The sequence below is a fragment of the Lissotriton helveticus genome, chromosome 1_1, assembly GCF_964261635.1.
Source record: "Lissotriton helveticus chromosome 1_1, aLisHel1.1, whole genome shotgun sequence".
Taxonomy (NCBI): domain Eukaryota; kingdom Metazoa; phylum Chordata; class Amphibia; order Caudata; family Salamandridae; genus Lissotriton; species Lissotriton helveticus.
This window is the reverse complement of record NC_136057.1, coordinates 235,853,176-235,866,895: the sequence shown is the minus strand read 5'-3', so window position 1 is coordinate 235,866,895 and position 13,720 is coordinate 235,853,176.

Genomic DNA, 13,720 nt, shown 5'->3' with positions numbered 1-13,720 from the left:
TTGATTAAGGCCCAATGTTGATTGATGATTTTCTTAATCTTTTTGGTTGCTGTAGAACATTTTAAGACACATACTGTTTTTTGTTCTGTGGTCTGTGGCTTAGGTGTTAATAAACTCTCTCTTGAACAGGTAGCAACTTGCTTGATTGATTTTTCCAAAATTTCGTTGGGATATCCACGGTCTAGATATTGCTGTTGTTGATCTTCAATGGTTTTATCCAAGATATGTTGATCAGAAGTGATTCTTTTCAAACAAATAAATTGGGATGTTGGAAGATGTTTTTTTAATGTTTCAGGGTGAAAACTTTGAAATAGTAGGCTAGAGTTGCGATCAGTGGCTTTTTTATAGACTTGAGTATGTAGTTCATGATTGCTGATGATTATTCGAACGTCAAGGAAAGAAATGGTTTCCTTGTGTATAGTATGTGTGAATATGATTCTAGGGTTCAGTTGATTCAGTTCCATGATGTTGGTTAGCAATTGTTCCTTGTCTCCTTTCCATATTAGAAACAGATTGTCAATGTATCTTTTGAATGTTACAAGGTGGTCTGTCCAATTGGTGTTGTTCAAGATATTTTCATGTTCAAATTTTGACATATACATATTCGCGTACGAGGAAGCTCCCCCAAAGCCCATTGAAGTGCCATTACATTGATTAAAGTATTTGTTGTTCCATTCAAAATAGCTGTGGTAAAGCGCGAAATGCATTAATTCAATGAGAAAAATCTTGTTGGTTTCACATTCTTCGTCTTTTAGTAGGTTCCATTCAAAAGCTTCGAGACCTTCGTTATGTGGGATGGATGTGTATAATGACACAACATCTATTGTGGCTAGCCAGTATTCAATGTTAGGTTCCAACTCAATTGTTCTGAGGAGATTAAGAAAAGCAGTCGTGTCTTTAATGTAGGTTTGTCCCTTTTGGACAATTAGCTGTAAGAAATAGTCTAGATATTTATCAATGCTGTCTGATATTGACCCACAAGCCGACACTATGGGTCTGAAGGGTGGTTTCTTCATGTCTTTATGAATTTTGGGTAACATATATAATTTTGGCCTACGATGATATTTGGTTTCCAAAAATGTATATGTTCCTTCATCTATCCATTTCATTTCTAGAGCATGTTCCAAAATTGCTGAAAGCATCTTCTGATATTCTTCGGTTGGATCAGAGTCCAGAGGGATGTATGTATTGGTGTCGTTCACGTGTTGATTGACACTGTTTTGGTAAAAGTTAGTGTCCATAATGATAAGTGCTCCACCTTTATCTGCTCTTTGGAAGGTAAGTTCCGTGTCTCTAGATAAGTGCATGATGGTACTCAATTCTGTTTTAGACAAGTTGCTTTTGGTGTTTTTGCTGAAATTAATCTTTTGAATATCTGCAAGTATTAATCTTTCGCATACTTCAATGGTTTTATGCGAGTATGGTGCGCAAAATGTGCTCTTGGGTTTAAATATTTTGGTGCTGACCGCAGGTGTAATTGCTGAGTCTTTGAAGACATATTTAAGTTTGAGAGTTCTGAAAAATTTAAATAATGCAATCTCAGTTTCAGCCAAATTGGTCTTGTATGTTGGAACAAACGATGTTCCTTTGTTTAGCACAGCCATCTGGGCCGGTGTGAGAAGTTTAGAGGATATGTTGATCACTAGGTCGTTTTTGTAATTTTCTGGCTCCTTGTTCGTTTGGCTATTTCTTCTGGAGATTCTTCCCCCCCTCCTATTGTGACCGTAGGTGGGGCGTTGGCTGCTGGGCTGATGTCTAAAAAAGGCTGTTTCTTGGTAGATATACTTGGTTGTTGAGTCATGTCTATTGGCTTTCTGGTTTGAGAAATATCATATTCTGAAACTAGGCTTTCTTGTGAAGAGTTAGCTGTTGTTTTTGTTTTTGGTTGTTGCCATTTCTTTTGGTTGTAAATTTCAGCCCAAGTGTACACTTCGTCATATTTATAATCTATAGTATCTCTTTTGTACTTCCTGACTTTTCTGTCATGTACTTCGTTGGCATACTTGTCTAATCTTTTGTTCACATCTTCTAGAGTTGCTTGCAAGTCTGGGAATTTGTCCAATTCTTTTTTCATGTTGTTTAGGTCAGATTCAATTTCTTTCAACACTTTTGAAAGTTCTTGTATGATTAGTAAAATTAAATCGAGTGAGCATTTATTTAGGATCTGGTACCATTTTTCAATGAATTGTTTACAATTTGTACACACAATTGGTTTTAGAGCGATTCTCAATCCTCTGGAGATTCTCTTATTTTTATGATAGTGTATCAATGTAGTCGCATGGAGTCTTTGGTTGATTTCTTTTTTGCTAAGAAATTAAAATTGTCGGATTAATTGTGCTGTGGTTGAAATGTTCGGGCTGAAGGCTCTGGTCTCCTGTATGAGTCCATCTATTTCTTCTGCTGCCTCTGGCGTGAAAGCTAAAAGTTCAGCTTGGTTGGAGGTTATTTGGGCAATATCGTCGAATTGCATTCTCGAATCTTTATTGGTGCACAGGGAGATGAGGGAGGCAAAAATTGATAAATCAGGTTATTGTATCTCCGTGCACTCGATATATCGGTATAAGTTAAAGCAATTTCTTGGGCGCGTTACCTTGTCGCACTGAGCCTGTTAGTGCCTTACGTAGTAACAAAAAAATGTGATAGGAGATCACTGCAAGGCGCGCTTATTTTACATGAAACCTATAGGTTTCTCCAACAGGCTCAGTGCGACAAGGTAACGCGCCCAAGAAATTGCTTTAACTTATACCGATATATCGAGTGCACGGTGATACAATAACCTGATTTACCAATTAATAAGTGGCCTCACGCCGCTCAGTTCAACATGCTTATTGATGTTATATAATCTACATTGCTAATGCCTCCTCATCAACTTTAAGAAGCACTTTCCCGCTACGCGCTGTGCGCTGCCGTTATCTTGCTTTAAAGGCCCAACATTAAACCTCCTAACTTGAATGTACAGCTGTAAACCCTCCTCTACTACGTCCGACCTTCAGAACGTCTCCCATCTTCCCACCAGCAGACTTCTCTGAACCGTAACCCCGATCTAAACACCCCGGCTTCATACTGATATAACATCAATAGGCATGTTGAACTGAGCGGCTTGAGGCCACTTATTAATTGTGATTTTTTTTTCGATTTTAGTGAACCCCTGAGGAAGGGCTCATGATTACAGCCCGAAATGCATTGGGTAACAGCTATTTCACTAATGAAGTTGGTTGATGTTTATTCTAAACGTGTCCAGAAAAAGGCTCGGATGGGCATATCTGGCCATGAGAAGTTGTAACAATAAACATGCTGCACGAGTGATTTAAATTACAAAATAAACTACAATAAAACTTTGGACTACCAGGAACAATTTTGTTGAAACCGAGTAATAGTTGATATCACTTCATGATCACTGCTCATAACGCTGTGCACTAGACTTGGAGGGAATTCCCCCTCCATCCTCACTGAAGTATTCTTCTGCGTGATACCAGGGCATCACGCTGTCCAAGCTGCACGCAACAGAAATATCAATATTGCAAATGGATACAAGAGACTCAAATAATGGTGTGCACTGCAAACCCCTTGAATGTTGTTTTTAGATGTTTTACATACCTGTCTTTGACGTTAAACCTGACTGCTCACAGACAAGCTACCATGGGTTGAGCATGGGAATAATTTTCTAAGACCTATTTTGAGCTCCATGTTGTGTTAGTGGTATTATTGCCAGTGATAGATGCATGTTTACCACTACTAATAATCCACTTTCCAACAATGATTGTCAGCAATTTTCCATCCTTTGTGCAAAAGTGTTATTGCAAAAGACTAAGAATAGCATGACTGAACAAAACACAAAGAGCAGCTGTTTACTTCATATGCGATTTAGTGCATTTTTTAGGACAAAATGCATTCTTGCATCCAAATTGGAAATAAGGACTCATTTCACATAATAGCTCTAAATGGCAGGTTTGTGGCGCACTCAATTGTGCTCTTTTTTACAAAATTTCATGTATATGCACAAGGAAATTATGTTCCTTTTGCACACCTCTGCCGCTGGCCTAAAACCAAATAGGACTCTAGCTTCAAGCGCAGTCCGGCCCCTGGACTCTGCCCGACCCTCTTCTACAGCTTGGGGTAGCACTGAACACCTCTCCTTTTACCATCCCCCATCCTTTTCTCCACACCCTACAGAGTCACCAACTGCCATGTACAGTCTTATAGCATTCAGTAAATGGGAGCACATTTGCCAATGGAATGCAGACTCTGCTTGGCAAATTGGAACGAGTAATTCTGGATCTGCATTTCCATTCACATTGTGGGACAATATTTCAGAAGAGCTGCATTTTGGTTCTGGCATACAGGCCAGCAACTTTATTTCTGGCCATCTGGTAATCATGCCTTTTAAGTAGAAAGATGGATACTGCTTTTCATAAAAATGTTTCCTGTTTCATTACACTTTGGGGTGCGTAGAGCAGGCAGTAGCTACCTAAATGATTCTCAAATCGAAGTTGAAGAGCATCTGACATTAGTCACCACTGCTGTAACCCACCTGCTGTTTTCTTTAAAATGTAACGCAACTGACTCACCATCTCAAGGTGCCATTGCAGGCCAGTGTTAGACCTGACAGCATTAGGGTGATCTACCCCAAACCATTTGCCTGCCTAATTCACTTTTCTGACCTCGTTTTTGCTGGCTTTTAGGACTCTGTGCACTTTACCTTTGTTAACCAGTGCTAAAGTGCTTGAGACTTTGCCACTAAATATGGTAACATTGGCTCATCCCCAGTTAGCATTTTAATTTACTTATAAAACGATACTAGTGGGCTTGCTGCAATAATTGTGCCAACCACTCAAGTAGCCCTCTAACCATGGCTCAGACCTGCCATAGCAGACCCTTCGTGCGTAGTTTACACTGTTGTTTCGACCTGACAGGGTAAACCTCTAGCCAGAGCCAAAACTTTCCTTTCATACATAATTCACCGCTAAATTAGGGACAAACCACATGGCACTAAGAATCTAAGATACTGCTAACTTTGTTCATTGGTTTTTACAGCCTGTACAGAATCTTAGGGTCTTACAGTCTCTGAACCTTAACAAAGTTTGGCTGCTAATAGCAGGTTCGACTTCTCACAAAATATTTCTAACAGTTTTCGCTATTGTTATTTGCAGAATGAGTTTATATGCTGCTGACTTTGCACATCAGCTTTTTGTCCATACTGAATTTTACAGCCTTATAGTGCCTTATTTAAACAATTTTACCTGCTAAAAGTAGATTTTTCTTTTGACAAACTATTTCTTATCATTTTAGTGGCATGATGTTTGCACTGTCATATATGATTATTGGTACAATACCGGACTGTTCAATCATGGTTGACTACTCTGAACAATTGAATGCTGTTTTTACTATTGCAATGGCTTTAATTTATCACACAAATAAATATATGGCTTACTTACTTACACAGGGCAGGGCACAATGTATTTAAAAGACAGGGCATGTACTTTTAAGTTTAACATTTCCTGGTAGTGAAAACCCCTCAAATTAATGTCTTCACTATCACAAAGGTCTATCTCTCGAATAGCAATTATTGCTTCTAAGTACTGTTTTACAGTTTATTCTTCAGAAATGTATATCTCAAAGTCTACCTATTGGATTTTTTTCATTTTGGCTTGTTTTATTTATTAAATTAAGTTCTTTTTTTCTATACTGGTGTGGACTTTTTTGTGTTTTGTTTCACTGTTTAAGTGTTGCACAAATACTTTACACATTACCTCTAAGTTAAGCCTGTCTCCTTGGTGTCAAGCTACCAGAGGGAGAGCACAGGTTAATTTAGGGTTTGCCTACTTCTTACCCTAACTAGGATTGTCGTTGGTGCTTGACTAGGGCTCATACAACAGCCAACCTACACCCCGATTTCTAACAGCCAGTCAGCACTTTTTTTATTTGTTTGGTGTCAGAAGCAGTCCTCCAAAGAATTAGAAACAAACCTTTGTTATAGCACTTCCACATTATAAAATCCAGAAGATAAATCACATCTAGGAATAAAAACAATACTATCACTCCTGATTTGGCGAAACTAACAAATATAAATAACCGTGTTAGAAAGGGAATCACGGTCTAACAGAACAAGTAAATATAGATCTAAGAATGATGTGAGAGTGCAGGCACTGAGAGGCAAAGAGGAGAATTGGAATAGAAGCAGGAAATCGGAAGATTGTAAGCTAAGGACACCTCAGCAGGAAGGCAAACATCCACATTCAAAGGAAAATAAGTGGACAAGTTGACGAAAGCATCTAGGTGCCCTGGCTTAACATATAACACAGTCAGGGAAGCTCATGAACTTCAGAATTCCCACATTATTAAATGAAGCCATGCAATTGACTACTCAGTAAGACTATTATAATAAGAATTGGTGAAAGAATGGTCAATGATCTTTGTACATTCATGTTCTGAAAAGTCACTTGCAAATGTTAATGTTGCTCACACAAATCTTACACGATCTCAGAGGAGAACCACACACCTTTTACAATAGATCCACAAATGTTACACTGGGACTCAATAGTCAGAGTCTGAAAGGATGAACTGTAGTACTGAGAGATTCTTTGGTGGCTTTCTCCAGTTTTCTGGATTGATATGCTACAGTGGAGATAGGACACAGACTTAGGGGGTCATTAGGACTGCGGTTTTTCCGCATCCTCAGGGCCGGCGGAAGTGTCCGCCAGCCCGGAGGATGCAGAAAAACCGCTGCGGAGTCTTCGAAGACCCCCCGCCAGATTAGGATGGCTGGGGGGTCAGGAAGACCGTCCGCGGCTTTTCCGCTGCGGTCACCTTCCGACCGCGGCGGAAAAGCTCTAACATGTCTGGCGGTGTCTATCAGACACCGCCAGGCATATTAGGATGTCTGCAGTTCCATGCCTTTCCACGGCCACATTTCCGCCGTGGAAAGGCATACGGACTTTTGTTTGGGGTCCCGTTGCGGGCCCCCAGGGGTGAAGGGGGGGTGGTGGTTGCACATGGGGGGTACCTATGGTACCCCCCTGCCTTTGCGTGCACGAAGCGGCAGGCACCGCGCGGTGCCTGCCGCTTTGTGCATGCAAATGCACTGCTTTCATTTTTTACATTGCGGCGGGTGCTGCTGCAAGCAGCACCCGCCGCAATGTAAACAATACAGGATGTGACCGCCATGGTGGCAGTCACATCCTAATTTGCATGGAGGGACCGCCCCTGCCCCTGCGGATGGTCCCTCCTACTCTGGGGTGGTGGACGGACGCAGGTCCGTCCGCCATCCTAATCGCCCCCTAAAATGTGAGAGTTTTCTGACCTTCTAAAAAGACAAAACAATCTAAATACAATCAGGTACTGTGGTTTCTGTGAGGATTATCTTGGTCACCCTATGTGGCTGTCAGTAGCACTAAGCCTTTCCTTAAAGAATAGAGTTTGCAGGAGTGTGATTTACAGTCTATCATCTGATTCATCTTTTTAAGTTGATTGAGACTCAATGGTAGTTCACAATAATTAAAAAATTCAACTTTTGTGAAGCCTGTTTGGCCTTACAATAAGGTCCAAGTTTTGTTTCCAATTAATAGTCATTCCAATGGTGAACAGTCACACTATCGAAAAAAAATATCGAATTGTAAGAATACCTAGTTTTTTTATATAGAATTGCCAGAATATTGAATTGCCAAAATATAATGGTGCAGAATATGGAAATTCAGGTAAGAAATATCGATTTTCATAATATCCAAGTTAGTAATATCGACAGTCATATATATAGTTGTTAAAAAATAAAACAAATGTATAGTGTTTTAAGTGTTAGTATATGTGTTAAAATTATGTATTATTTTTTGTAATCTATGTTTGCATTTTTTTAAAGTAATGAATTTTATGTTATTTATTTTATGCATAATTTCATTCCGTAGCGGGTTGTGGGTTTAGAGGGGAATAGGGCGGGAAGTATTTTAATTATAGTAAATTAAATATTAATGTTTAGGAATGATTAATTATTTTTATTTTAATTTAGCAATTTAGCTCTGTAGCGGGATGTGGGTTTATAGGGGAATAGGGTGGGAGGTAATTTAATTGTTATTAAGTAATTAATTATTTTTTATTGGTATTGATAATTAATGTATTGTTAATTACTTATTATTTGGTAATACTTTTTATTAATTGGTAATTCATTTTTATTAATTGGTTATTAATTTTTATTAATTGATTAATTGGTAATTACATTAATTGTATCATTTAATTATTCAGAGCGGGTTGTGGGTTTATAGGGGAATAGGGTGGGAAGTAATTTAATTGCAATTTATTAATTATTGTAAATATTGTTGTGTATTGATAACTAATGTACTGTTAATTAAATATTAAATTTTATTTATTACCCATACAATTTTGATATTGAAAAATAATTAATACTAGGTACTTAATTTTTTATTAATAATACCTATCTGTATTTATAAATAATTATTTATTAAATATGTTGTAATTGGTTATTATTTTAATTAATGTTTCATTGATATTGATAATTAATGTATTTTTATTTAAATATTAAATCATTAATTTCCCTACTGTTGCATTCACTGGAGGGGGAATAGTAGTTTGTCTCCCTACGCTATCCAACACTTTCCCTACTGTTGAACTCTCTGGAGTGGGAATAGTAATTTTTCACCCCTACGCTATCCAACACGTTCTCTAATGTTTCACTCACTAGAGTGGGAATAGTAATTTTAACCCCTACTCTATCCAACATTCTCCCTACTGTTGCACTCACTGGAGTGGGAATAGTAATTTTTACCCTCCTGCTATCCAACACTTTCCCTACTGTTGCACTCACTGGAGTGGGAATAGTAATTTTTACCCTCCTGCTATCCAACGCTTTCCCTACTGATGCACTCACTGGAGTGGGAATAGTAATTTTAACCCCTAAGCTATCCAACACTCTCCCTACTGTTGCACTCACTGGAGTAAGAATAGTAATTTTTACCCCTCCCCTGCCCAACGCTTTCCCTACTGTTGCACTCACTGGAGTTGGAATAGTAATTTTTACCCCTACGCTATCCAACGCTTTCCCTACTGTTGCACTTACTGGAGGGGGAATAGTCATTTTTACCCCTACGCTATCCAATACTTTCCCTACTGTTGCACTCACTGGAGTGGGAATAGTAATTTTTACCCTCCCGCTATCCTACGCTAAAATTATTTAATATTTTTTAATAATATTGAGTTAATATATTACCTACTGGCGGTCGCCAGTAGGTAGTTATAGTTAGGATTGGCTACCATAGGAAATCCGCAACATTCTATTGGTAATAATTCTGGCGTCGGTTGAGGAATTTGTATGTAATTTTCCAAAATTTTGGCAAGCTCCACTGCGCTCCTTCCCTGAAAGATTCGGGGGGATTCGTGAAGTGGGGGCTGAGAAAAAAGGGGGGTCCCAAAACGTGTTTTCCCCATGTTAATTTCCATAGGACGGTCTGACAAGTCTACAGCCCGAACCGCTGAATGGAATTACGCCAAACTTGGCAAAATTGTAGGGACTGGTACGCAGATGTGCCTTTGCTATATTTGCTGAAAATTGCTCCAGTGGTTTTTATGAAAATTAACTTCAAAAACACATATATATCTATAGGCGCGCTCCGAGCGCTCACAGGTGCGCGTACCGGGTAGCGCACCCGGCGCGCTACGGGAGTGCGCGAGCAGAAAGCTGATTGGCTGTCGGGTGTCTGTCAACATTCTAAACAGTCCGGAGAGTCCGCCATCTTGTGTCTCGGTAGAATCGAGACACAAGAGGTGAAAAAAGAAAGGGGGATATAATTAAAAGGGGGCAGAGTAGACACCTCCCAGACCCCCTAGGTTTTCTGAGGGAGGCCTACAAATTTTCGCGGGGTAAGCGCTGGGTGCGTTCCCGGGTACGCTCTCCGGTACACGCACCCTGAGCGCACCACGGGGAAAAACAGTGTAAAAAAATAGAGTAAAAAAATAATGTAGAGTGTTTAGTGGTAAGTTAGCTCTGAAAAGAGCTGTTGTGTTCATTGGGTGTTTTTTGTACCTACAAGTAGGTACCAATGCAGAGTCTTATATTCAAGAGGAAAACTCTATTCCCCTCATCTGTAAAATGCACACCATCTCTCCTATAGATGTTGTTGTGGTAAATGGAACCCATAGCATAGTCTCTGAGGTAAGCAGAAACAGATTTATTTACATGTTTCCTTGCTTTCTCAATCTGTGGACAAAATTGGTTGGACCAGTTCCATTTTTGCATTTGGCATATATTAGAAAATACCAAGGCAGTTTTTGGAAAAAGTGACATCAATTGCCCAAAGATGTCCTTTAAAAGCATTTCCAGACCTACCCCAGTCAAAGTGCCTAAGTCATTTCCACCACAGTGCACAATTATAAGGTCAGGGTGTGGTAAATGCATAAAGGATTTTACCAATGGTATCAGTATTAGTGGAGAAGTGTGGCTCACTGGTTAGAGGAGGCAGACCTGGAAGCAGAGGTCAGCCCGGGACCAGGGTTCAATTCCCGGCTCGGCGGGGTCTTGAGTCCTAAAATGTCCATGGACTCGACAATTCTCGCTCCGGTGCCTACTCGATTCACGGGTTCACACTCTGCGACTCTGGGCAATAGCTTGCTTAATCGCCACAACGGCCCCTCGCGGCGGGATGCCTGGCTTTCACCTTGCGGATACCCTGCTGGGGTTATCTCACAGGGGAATACCAGGACGGGTTCCCTAAGCAAGCGCTTAGAGACCGCTTGGTGATTTGCGCTATATAAATTCCTGTACATTTACATTTTACATTTACATTTACATTTTACATCAATTGGTGACTCCTCAATCCTCTTTGTCCAATCCATACAATGTTCACATTTGGTAAATCAAGATTGTAAATACCTCTGTTAGTTGCGTATTTTTGAGCCCAGTGGACATAGCTATGACCCACGAACCAGACTTTTGTCATTTTGAAGGTAGGTGTGTGAAGGTAGGTGTGCTACTAGTCAGATGAGTTGTGGAAATGAAATGGCAGTTTGATTATGATAAAAATAGTGTTTGAGAATCAGTGCAGATGAATAAGTAGAAATGATTGGAGCTTTGTTAAAAATCTCCACTGAAAATTAGGGTGAATGCTTTTTTTTTAAAGAAGTCATTTCAATGGTTGAGAAAAAGTCATTTAAAGAAACATTGCATTTTATTAGCTTGTAGATTGAGAGGTCAAGCAGGCTTGATGGATTTTTTTGCAACATAGTAAAATGAACTTGTGAACTCTGTGCTGGTTTTAGAGGGAGTTACCATGGTTACGTTGGTGAATGAGCACTGGGGGATGGGTGAATGTTATGTGAGTTTCAAAGTCTTGAAATCTTCAACCAATTAAAATGTGCAGTTTGGTTTTGAATTTGTGGGGGAACAATTTTTATTAGCTATGTGCAAGAATATGGCTCTGAAATCAGAAAGAATCTGTGGCCATTATTGAAAGGCTCCCAGTGAAGGAAGCATAGTTCAGAGATTTTGCTTAAGAATATCTGTTGACTGTGACTAACACTGTTTGACATCTTCCAAACCATTTTTAAAGGTGAGTAATGATTCTTTTAAAAAAGATAGAGAGTTTAAAGATTTTTTACAAGTATCATAGTGTGTGTCTCTGTGAATTAAGGAATTATATTTTTACCTTTTTCCATAATGTTAGCTGTGTGTTTATGAGGTAGTCTTCTTTATAAATTGTTTTTTATGCTTGGATTCAATGCTGGTTTAGAAATTGTGTAATGGTTTCATTGGAGTTGTAAATATGCTCATTTTTATGAAGCACATTGTGCAACCTGTAGCATGGGTGGAAGGAGTGAATCTCTGGAGAGGGATAGGAATAACAGATAGAAAACCATATGAAATGGTGGGGAGATGCATGAAGTATTTCAGTAATGGTATCAAAAGAGATGTAATATAAGATAAAGAGTAACATATTTACAAGACTTTTGCGCAATTTTAGACATGGATGGAAGCAGAAAATGCATGCAGAAAAATAAAATATGTACCCAGACAAGAATATGAAATGCCGTGAGAGATGTTAAAATTGTGAGAGTCTACCTTATAAAACACAGCTATGTTAAAGATTGTGCACGCAGCTCGTAAATATGCAGGCATAAAAAGCAATCTTTGACATAGCTGTGTGTTTATAAGGTAGACTCTCACAATGATAAGATCTCTCACTGCATTTCATATTCTTGTCTGAGTGCATATTTACAAGCTGTGTGCACAATCTTTGACATAGCTGTGTGTTTATAAGGTAGACTCTCACAATGTTAACATCTCTCACATTACATAAGGTAAGGTCATGGGCTTGCCCCAAGTGAAAGGATGCATTGCTGGAAATTATTTTTTTACTACAATTTTTTACAATATTTTTCCCTATAATACGCTTGAGGGCCTCATTTATGAGGCCATGCGTCACTTTTACGCCGCCGGTGCGTCAGTTTTTGTGACACAGCAGTGGTGTAAAAATTGCACCTTGTTGAGTTATATTTACAAAGTGACGCATCTAGGTAGATGCGTCACTTTGTAAAGCCCTGTGCCACATTATATGTGCATCAGGTGTAATGTATGCAAAGGGGGCGTATTGACGCAAAGAAGGGTTGTACAAATGACGCAGTGAAATCTATGAGATTTCACTGCGTCACTTTTAGGAGCTGTTGTGTCAAAATTTTGCAGCTGCCTCACAGCAGGTGTAAGACTGACGCAGGCCCTTTCACTTAGGGCTTGCCCCATGTGAAAGGATGCATTTTTTGAAATTATTTTTTTAAATAGCATAAATTGAGATAGAATATACAAAAAAAGAGAGACATGTTTACAAGCTGCGTGCGCAATGTTTGACATAGTTGTGTGTTTATAAGGTAGACTTCTTTATAAATTGTTTTTTATGCTTGGAATCAATGCTGGTTCAGAAATTGAGTAATGGTTTTATTGGAGTTGTAAATATGCTCATTTTTTGGAAGCACATTGTGCAACCTGTAGCATGGGTGGAAGGAGTGAATGTCTGGAGAGGGATAGGAATAGCAGATAGAAAACCATATGAAATGGTGGGGAGATGCATAAACCCACAGCTATGTCAAAGATTGTGCACGCAGCTTGTAAATTTGTAGGCAGACAAAGCAATCTTTGACATAGCTGTGTGTTTATAAGGTAGACTCTCACAATGATAAGATCTCTCACAGCATTTCATATTCTTGTCTGAGTGCATATTTACAAGCTGTGTGCACAATCTTTGACACAGCTGTGTATTTATAAGGTAGACTCTCACAATGTTAACATCTCTCACATTACATAAGGTAAGGTCATGAGCTTGCCCCTTGTGAAAGGATGCATTGCTGGAAATTATTTTTTACTACAATTTTTTACACTGTTTTTCCCTGTGGTGCACTTGAGGGCCTCATGAGGCCATGCGTCACTTTCACGCCGCCGGTGCGTCACTTTTTGTGACACAGCAGTGGTGTAAAAATTGCACCTTGTTGAGTTATATTTACAAAGTGACGCATCTAGGTAGATGCGTCACTTTGTAAAGCCCTGTGCCACATTATATGTGCGTCAGGTGTAATGTATGCAAAGGGGGCGTATTGACGCAAAGAAGGGTTGTACAAATGACGCAGTGAAATCTATGAGATTTCACTGCGTCACTTTTAGGACGCTGTTGTGTCAAAATTTTGCACCTGCCTCACAGCAAGTGTAAGACTGACGCAGGCTCTTTCACTTAGG